At 46.8% G+C, this 10,000-nt stretch overlaps 1 protein-coding gene across 1 annotated transcript in view; it reads left to right on the forward strand.

Moving 5' to 3' along the window:
- Positions 1-2,017: 2,017 nt before the first annotated feature.
- LOC126578829 (insulin-like growth factor-binding protein complex acid labile subunit) overlaps positions 2,018-10,000 on the forward strand; it is a 107,261-nt gene continuing 99,278 nt past the window's right edge. Inside the window, exon 1 of the mRNA XM_050241763.1 lies at positions 2,018-2,132. The gene's annotated coding sequence lies outside the window, so the exon portion shown is untranslated. The remainder of the gene's footprint in view (positions 2,133-10,000) is intronic.

Raw genomic sequence — 10,000 nt, forward strand, 5'->3', positions numbered from 1 at the left:
TGGTGTGCGGGAACTTAGTAGCGATGGTATCGCATTACAGGCAACGCGGCGCCAAAATGGAAGTCGCGCCAAGTACGCTCCTGTTTCGACGTGACTGCGACGGTGTTGTGTGACGGTTGGAACGGCTGTTTGCGATAACGTTATCAGCCTGCCGAGCTGAGTGTTGAAGGGGTTTTCGCGCGTGTGCCAAGGCGCTGCTGCTCAGGTAGGTTCAGGCACGGTGTTTACTTAGCTGTGCAAACACGCGATAGTAGTGGCCGGGTAAGCAGCTAGAAGAATAAAGGCAAGTATTATGTGCTGGTTACTGGAGTGATTCTACTTGAAGTGGATGATTCGCGTTCGCATTGCTAAATATTTCTTGATAGCAACGTGTTATCGTGAGGTAATTGTTTGCTAAATGTTTTTATGAGCAATAATTTCAAGATTAAAGTTACGAAGGTGTAATAGTTACTTCAAGAAATGTAGAGCTTTTACCTTACTTTAAGTACATTTCGCTTTTCGAAACACATTTCGGTAAAATTAATGTGAAAAAGCAAGATGCTTTCTACCCTAATCTACAGCTACGGACAAAAAAATGTGGGTACTCTTTGGCTAATGTTAAATACGCTTATTATTTTCCCTTTCCTAATTCTATTTTACTTGGATGGATCATTATGACCGATCTAAAAAAAATGCTGTGATGAGGTATTTGATGAGGAGTGACTCAGACATTCTGTATGATAAAACTTTTTTGCTGGTTTGCTTTTTATTGTTTAAAGTACTTCAAATCTTCAATTAATAAAAGAACTGCAGCCAAATGTTCTGTAGGGATGATATGCCATTTCTATTGCTACATGACGAGCTTTTGTCAATTAAATGTCAAAAAAGAATCAAAAGTGGAAAATTTAGAGAAAACGATACTATTACATTCTAAAAAGTGCATGCAAGTTGTCGCTCATCATTTGCTTTGATCTAAATTAAACTTCATATTCCTGCAGATTTGTCGCGACACAAATAGAAGTGACAAAAAATAATTGCTTCATGGATGACTTCACTATCCAGGCATAAGAAACTATCCATAGAAATATGCTCATCTGATCTTATTAATTCGCCCGTCACTGTTTACCGAACCGATTGCTGATCGATCTGCAATGAATGTAATGTATTCATCTCCAAATCGTCACGAGCCATGGCAACAGCACGCGATCGCACTGGATCTCCTAATCCAATTCCCGTGCATAACAAGCGCTACCGCTACGTGACGGCACGACCAAACAGCCAAACAATAGACCTCTTTGATAACCATCGGCATGGCGTACCCTTCCCGCCGTCCCATCGATTAGACCTTTAAAATGTTTAAATTTTTGCTGTTTTGCGACACTAACGAAAACGTACCAGGAACAGCGCGTCCTGCAGCTGCGCAGCTCTTGCTCACATTCAAAGGTGGCCCCCTCGGCCCCTTTTTCCATTGCATTTGCTGCTGGTTCGTCGATCTATCTGGGTCACCCATTCCCGCCGCTCGTCTTATCTTATCTAAATATTGATTTCCAATTCCAATACCGGCTACGCCTTTCCTACCGGTCCCCATTTCGTCTGTCTATTGCCTTCGGTCGGTTGGGTTCGAATGTTTGTTTGGGGCCAAAAACCCGGGACCCCCCCGGGGAGCCCACCACTAGCTAGAAATTGTTTCAAATTCTCCGACAAACGACTGCTTCAGATCGGCAGGGAATCGAGGGCATTTGAGGGCAAGGTTTGCTCTCTGGAGTACAATGCGTTCCTTTGAAGCTGTTGTATACTTAGGGCGCGAGCAGACGGACAATAACAATTGAAGCATTCGCATTCGAGCGTCACCCCTAGAACACTGTGGCCTCGATGTTCCATTTTAAGATCACTTAATCGTCGACCGTCCTGGCCTCGAGACCTTTCGGCCAGCGTTAATAGATTTCGTATCAGATCCGTCGTTTTTCTTATTAAAATTAATGCGTTCGGAATTGTAGCAGAACACAATAATCATTTTTGAAATTGATTTATTCGTTTCAGCTAAAGTGACAGACAGACAACAGCCCCCCAACCGACGACCGATCCTCTACGGGCGATCCCCTCCTATCGCCGGTGCTGCTGCTGCGATAGTCCATCCCGTTCCGGTCCATAAGGTACGCTGGCGCATAAACAGTTCGTTTTCAATGTCGTATCCTCGATATCAGTTGGCCTTGACACCGTCCGCGCTGTTGGGAGGGAAGGGAGGCAGTGATTATGTCGCTCGCCTTTTTCGAAATCCAGCGACTGACTAGGGAGGGAGCGTTTTTCTTAATTACTACATTGATTAATGAGCAGCAGCCCTGCTGCCCTCCTCCGATTACCGGCGCTCATAAATCTCATCCCGCTCCTCCAGACTACCGAGATGCCGCGGCACTTGTGCGCTGGGGGCATTGCAGTCCGTTTAGTAGCTTCCGGAGACGCGAGAAGACACTGCTGCACTGGGGCATCGGGAACGGGGGGAGAAGCGGTCTTTGGTGGCACTTTTTAAGGGGAGGAGTGCTCGGTGCGTTAAATTTAACACCCAAGATCAATGGGCCGCCCGCTCCGACGCCCTTTTCTTGGGCGAGCATTAAGTTCAACAGCCTTCTCATTTCACGCGTCTACTCACCGGAGTTCGTATCTTGAGTGTTTTCTGTTTTTTTTTCTGTTGAAAAGCGAAACACTTTGCAGAGCGTGTGCCTTGGAGGAAAGGTGTGCTCTGGGTGTGTCATTCGATACGGTTGAGATTTGTGACGTTTCACTTGTTCTGACACTTGTCATACCACCCCCCGGTAACCCGACTGATGATTATTAACACTTTCTTCCCTCGTGCGATCGAGGATATCGATTTCGACTTGCTACTTCTTGTACAAACAAAGGACGAGCACGGAAAAGAAAGCCCATGGGTGGAGACGGTTTCCTCAAAAGAAGAAGCCACAGAAGAAGGAGAAGAAAAAAAAGGTCAAAAACCATTTCGAAATCCACTCGACATTTAATCTTCCGGGAAAGCAAGAAATTGTAACAGCACACTGCGAGAGTGTTCGCACCGAGCATGTCAACATAGAAGCATAGAGCAGGGAGGGTGCAAACGCAGGTACACAGAGGGGAAAGACAAAACGAAACATAGAATCAAAAGGTGTAAACAAAGCGCCGAGAGCGGCTCGAGCGGCCAATATGTTTATCGATGCACCGTTAGCCGGCATTGAACGGGTTAATGCTATTTGTTCCCTTTCGGAGTGCGTGCCCGTTGCTTCCCTTTGGGACAATATTTGTTTTTCTTTGCGTCAGCGCTTCTTCACGGCATGGACATTTATGGACACTTTTTTCTTTCTTTCTTGGCACTCGTGTGTGGAAAACAGGTCTTCTGGCTCTACGATTAGTGCGGTTGAGTTGTAAGTTGAAGCTTTTGAGAGCAGTAGAGCGATCAGATAGGAATCTGGAGCACTTGCTAAGGTCGCTTGCAATATGTTCCCAATGCGCTTCAACTTTACTTTTCTCCTATACTTTACCTCCTTTTCTTCTTTGCTACTTCCAAGCCTGGTGTAAGATGACACAACAGTCATTGAACTGTGGGTGCTCTCTAGCCGCAAGATTGATGCGAAGACTCTATCCACCTCCTATCTGATGCTCATGGAAGACGCTAGCCGTGGCATTTCTTCAAAACGTATCGGAGAAGTAAAATCAATAAAACATCTCTCGCATGTTCTTCTGCCTCTCCTCTTCTGCCTCTCCTCTTCTGACTTCTCCTCATCGGCGCTTCGTAGAAGTTCATACTCAACAGACGGGATGGGTCGGTAAAACCTTCAGAAACCACAAGAGTGTGAACACTTGACGTTCTTGACGCTCGACCAACCCAGACACTCGAAGAGGCGAAAGGTTGTTGATGTTGCTTGCTTGCTGGCCCAATGGTTCGGATGATGTTCGGTCGGACGCGCGCTTCTTGGCATTCTCGGTGCTTGATCCGCTGATGCTGCTGCTGGAGAAGTACCGGCGCGTCGCGGGGTGATGAGCAGCGCTGAACGTGTCTGGAACCGCGACAGACGGACAGAGACGGACGGGAACAGTTAATCGGAAATAAAAATAAATAAACGTCGGCGTGTTCCCTCGCGTTGTTCAGTGGCAGGCAGGCTCGCGATCGATCGAGCGGAGAAGAAAAATAAACTCTCCACCCAACACCTTCTTACCTTGGGAGGAGGAGGCTGCTCTAAGCAGAAACCATACCCTGTACACCATAAAGCTGTTGGCGATGGTGAACGACGATCGCGCTTGGATTTCCTTTTTTGTTCTAGTTTGTGTTCGTTAGCTCGGTGCCCCGGTGTGCTTATGGTGTTTGCTTTGGCAGCATAAAGTACCAGCGCCACCGACACTTTTTTACGCGGTGCGCGCAAGGGTTTTCTATGTTTTCGATAAACATAAAATGGTAACACATAGCACACCAGCAAGCCTCGATTGCTGCGATGCTGGCCGGGTAGGTGTTTGATTATTTGGATTTGTCATCAGCGATCATCGAAAACCGGGGGGAGAGGAGGAGTTATGGACAGCCATGAATGATAACAGTGCCAGACGGTATGTTTCAATTGTTTGTTCGCTCGATCGGCAGCAATAATTGCGTTAGTAGCGACCTGGGAAGCTATTGAAGCAGGTTCTTATTTTGGGTCAACATTTTACTTTCAAAATTGTTCAGGAATTTCGCTTTGACACTGTTTCCTATTATTGAACTATTATTTTAAATTTTTTACTATTGGCGACTGTTATTTGAAACGGTTTTCATCTATTGAATTATTGGGTTAATGGTTTCTTTCATGAAAGCAATATTTTAAAACATCATTTTGACAGTTTCGGCGCCTTAAAAGGTTTGTGCTCTAATATAAAAATCAATTAAAATGGTTTCTTTTCCAATTTTTATGATGTATTGAGTGAAATTTGCACTTTTATTTGACTCTTTCTATCAATTAATTATTCACTATTGTTCGATCGAGTAAATAATACAGTGCATTCTTGTTACTGTTGCTTCATAATTGTATGCTTTTAATTGCATTTCATTTTACCTTCCCGTCTTCCATTAATGACTCTTTTTAATTAAAGTCCTTTAAACGATGTTTAAATACGCAAAAAGCGACCCCAATATGTCAAACCCATCGCCATCGCCAGCGCGATCCTGTAATCCTCTCTCCCACGCTTCCTTCTCCAGTTTTCATCCCCGTTCGGCTCGGCTTCCGGTTACTTCGTGTGCGCGCGTATTCTCGTGCCCGGTAATTTATTTTCCAACATTCACGCCAACGGCCACCCACACCACCGGTCACCATTTGTCACCATTTAGCACGATAATTAAAGATCGTTTAGTTTCCCATTACACACACCCACACACACACCCCTACACAGACACGACACAGACGACGAACGAACGGACGGGGCATGTTTCACGCCCGCGTTGACAGTTTCTCGCGCGCTCGCGGATCACTTGCCAGTTGCATCGGTTGCATTCTCACCTCCTCCCGTTCCCGTTTGGCCTGGGGTGTTGGGTGTCAAAACTGCAACGTTCGCTTTGCTTGGCATCGGTAGCAGCCCCAGCAGTAGCAGCTGCAAGGTTTCTCACCTTGCCCTGGGCGTAAATGGGTGTCAAAAGGACGGGGGCGGTGTTGGGGGTGGTTTGTTATATTTTCCAAATACCGTCAACGGCAGTGGCAGCGGCCTGTCAGCGACTTGCCATTCCGGAATGGCGTACGGGAGTGCTGGTGTGTTCCGTAGATGCGTTGATGCGTCGTCTTGAAATATGCATGCCAGCGAGGTCGCGTAAATGTTTGCTCGATGCAGCCAATGCAGGTGAAGAAGTTCATCGATCGTTTGCCTGGCCTTTGACCCGGCCATTACCTGTTGGATCGTGGCATCTGGAAGACGCATAGCAATTCTAGTGCTGCATAAATCAAGAACATAGCACGTCTTGTGATCTGTATTTATGAAACACTCGCCATGAATAGATGTTCCAATTCATGTTCTCCTACTTTTATTGTTCCCTGAGGGCAACTGTAGCTAAATGTTTCAATCTAATCTGGGACCATGCCTATGCAATGTCTGATTATAATCCTGCTCAGCTCCAGCTCATCTAACGCCACTAGTCCAGTGGTTTCACGCGAACTTTGTCGTCATCGGTAATTAATAACTCTCCTTCACTCACTCACTCGCAATGTCTGTCATGCCAGTACATCCGCGAAGTACCACAATTCCGCGAAAGACCTTGTGCCACACAGCAGACGATGGCCGAAAGTAGCGAGTAAATTAATGACCACCACTTCATTGTGCGTTTGCATTGGTCCGCAAAGTGCGTCCGCGCGTGCTTCCGTACGCTGGTGCTCAACCGTCTCTAGTGTCGTCTCTGGCGTCCTGCATCTGCATCGCGATTGAAAACGCTATTCCGCGCGATACTCCAACTCCCAACAATGTGCCCTAGGTCACTCGCAGTGGTGAAGCAGCAGATGAAGGTACTAGGAGGCCCACTCGGACATCGCTGTCTGTCCACGGATGGATGGTGGCACCTTCGTGCTGTTGGCGTGGCGCACCCTAGGCCGCGAGCCGTGTGATGTGAGATGCGTTGGCGACACAATGTCGGTTGTCGGTCGGCTCTAATGGCCGATGATAAGGACGCGGCCGTGAACGAGCGTGCCCACTGCTGCTGGTGGTGCTGCCGTTGAGCTATCGGGTGCAACGGTGATAACATAAACAACGTGGCGCGTGACGGGGGATCCTTTTTCGGATCGCCGTACCGTACTGTGTGCAAGGAGAGTGTGCGAGGAGAGTCCATAATTCTTGTGCTCACGCGTCTGCTTCTTGACAGGCGCCGTCATGTTTGTTAGGTGTTGGAAGAAGAGTCCATATCGGCCTTGTTGTTGTTGTTGTCGGTTCGTTGTTGGCCTTACCTGGGACTATGGGTGACGGACGTGGCGAGCGAGGTGATTTCCTCAATTCCTCATTGTGACATTGTGTAAAAGTCTATAGGCTAAAACAGCAGAAGTAATATCGGTTGTTGTATATCCTAGTTTGAAAGATTTGTCTTGTTAGTGGTTGTCTAAATTGTTTTAAAAAGTGCTTAGTGTATTCCATCTTTATTTTGTTCATGTTTATAAACAACTACATTATGAAAAAAAAGTTTATCTACCCCTTGCAAGAAACTTACATTTTGGCTGATTTTTCATGAAAACTCTCAGCCCAAAATTGCTTGCAAGAGGTTGATAAACTTTTTTTGCATACTGTAAATGACTCTTAGAAGAGATTTAATCTTAACTTTTGGAAAAGTTGATCAAATCTTGCATCTTTTTATAATAACCACTTTATTCAAGCCATATTCACTGTCAGTTACAGTGCAGTGCTTTAATCTGAATAGTGCTTTTGATTATTTTAATACTTCTATTCGAATACCCCTGTACTATGTTTCAGTTTAATGAAGCACTTGCATCTTCTTTTATACTAATCTGACTTTTCATTGCTGAAAAATCAAAATTATTTCAGCACCTTTTAGTTTTTGTTTAAAGCTTACCACAAAACTACAACTAACTCAATTAAACGCAAAGAAAGACTTTCCAATAAGAGTTGTATACTCTACAGAATTACAATTCTTGTGCTAAGCATCCTGAAAACTGTTTCCTAAATACCAATTACCTGAAAAATAGTTTCCAAAATTGATATAAAATTGTTTCAATCGACCAGGAACAGAATCCTCATTCCAACCATGATGCAGCATCCACAACACTCAACGCATCCCATAGTGATCCTCAATTTCGATGGATGGCGGATGGATCCCTACCCCACGATGTAACCTGTTACACACTGGCGCGCGCTCGCTCTCAAGGGCTCATCTATCGTCACTCGCGCGCGTTATCCAAATAACCCATTATCGAACCTTACGACGCGACATTAGGCACCATTTAGGGTGCGAGTGTAGGCTGCGTTGTCGTTACGCCCACGCCCCACGCCCAACCCAGCCCATCCCATTCACTCTTTTTTATCATCATCCCGTGTCCTCGCATCGGTGCCCTCAGGCGGCCACATCGGTGAGAACGAAACAAACCTGATACATACTCCCGTAGGAACGCCGAGGCCCGTCGGTTTTCGGAACCTGACGCAACGGAAGGTCGTCATCGGCATCGTCATCGTCGTCACCGTCGTTTTCGTTGTCGTTGTCTAGCAGCAAACCACATCAAAAACACAAACGCACGTCGCAGACAGCGAGAAAACGTATGTCTTCCCGCGCCCCTCCGGTGTGTCGTTCTCTCTCTCTCTCTATCTGTCTCTTCGTGCATGTTGCGCCCACCTTCACCTGCACCATTCTTTTTCCGCCGCGTTTGCACCGTCCTCCGTTCACCGATTGGAAGACCTTTCCCTTCGGTTATGCGTTTGTAATTTTGCCCAATCTCTCTCTCTCTCTACACACGTAGAGCCGGGCGCGAGATGAGATGTTGTCTCTGGTGCTAGGAAATTTGTTCTCAACAACCGGCAACAGAACAGAGAGCGGCAGCCACGCAGCAGCACCATCATCATAGCGAGTGTGCGAGGAGATCATTAGTCTCCCGGATAATGTGAGCGATAAATTAGGTTAAACTGATCTTCCGGGGCCGGGACGGGCCGGGCCGGGCCGGGCCAGGCTGATCCACAACAGCAAATGGATCTGGCTCGCATCGCCCGGCATGTCGGTATGTTAATGTGGTGTTGCTCCTTTGAGACGGGACCCGGAGGTAACAGGGGAGCGCAACATGCCCGGCAATACATCCTCCGGGCATTCCGATAATGAACTCGATGTGTTCCAATCCCGTTGCTCACCCCTCTCGGTGTCTACCTTTCCTTTCACCTGATTTATTTGCTCGCGACACATTCACTGCTGCTGCTGCTGCTGCTGCTGGAGGTGAAAGTTAGGGTCATAAGTTTATGATTTTATTTTCCCGAAACAGACAAACACTATTTATGACAACGAGTCGAGTGAGGTGAGGCGTGTTGGCTTCTAAAATGAGGGTTCGAGTCGAGCTGGAAATGAGCTCTTTTCGCTTTATAGATTGGCAAACGATCTGCCTGACTGCTGCTGCTGCGATGTTCGCAGCATCCTTCTCGGTCACATATGTTTTCTGCCGATGGCCAACGGGGTTACCATGCACCATTGGTATTACACCACCAGCGTACCGGCCAATCATATGGACGGTTGGACGGCCTGCCTGGTAGAACACATCCGGTGCGATCGGTGCCGACATACGTATGCCCAGCATACTTCCGATCCGCGCGCACACGCGAGAGCATAAATGCAAATTGGCAAACCTGCCTCCCAGCCCCCTTCCCCCGGGAGGCAGCATAAAGTTTCCTTTTTTATCACTCAATTTGTGTGCGCTTTTTTTTTTCTTTTCGTCTTTTTCAATCGACTCGCTTGGGGAGGGAACGTTACACTCTGGATGTTTGGTGCCTGGATGTTACACGTGGACACGTGGTTAGCGCGTTGGACACAGCTGTTCCGCGTCGCATCCACCATAGGATCGATTCCAACAGCTGCTTGGTGGTGGTGGTGGAAATGGAGTGCGGGGTGTTATAATCATGTGCGAAAAGTTGCTCATTCATTCCACGCTCCATGAGAATGCCTGAATGCTAATGAGAATCATCACGATTCTCAGAGAAAAAAGGAGTCAGATTCGGCTTTGGATGTAATTTAATCCGAATTAGCCTGCTGGCAAATTGAAGCGGACATCGGCGTCCTTGATTGAACCATGTCCATGTTAGCTTTACGAAGTTTTGGTGCAAAATTGAAGCATTCCACTATCACGCTCGGCCACTTCTTAAAGCTGCATTCGAAGCACGAATCAAAAGCATAGCAATTGCAACATAAAAATAAACTCTTTGAACATCAAGTGGAAGCGCCATTTCATCTTCAAACACAATAGCTTCACGATGAAATGAGGCGCCGTTGTGGGGTTGTGTTAATTAAGGAAACACGCCCGTGCTTCTCAACCCACTCGCTTGTTGTCTTGTTCTG

Source organism: Anopheles aquasalis, chromosome 3 (assembly GCF_943734665.1).
Source record: "Anopheles aquasalis chromosome 3, idAnoAquaMG_Q_19, whole genome shotgun sequence".
Lineage (NCBI taxonomy): Eukaryota > Metazoa > Arthropoda > Insecta > Diptera > Culicidae > Anopheles > Anopheles aquasalis.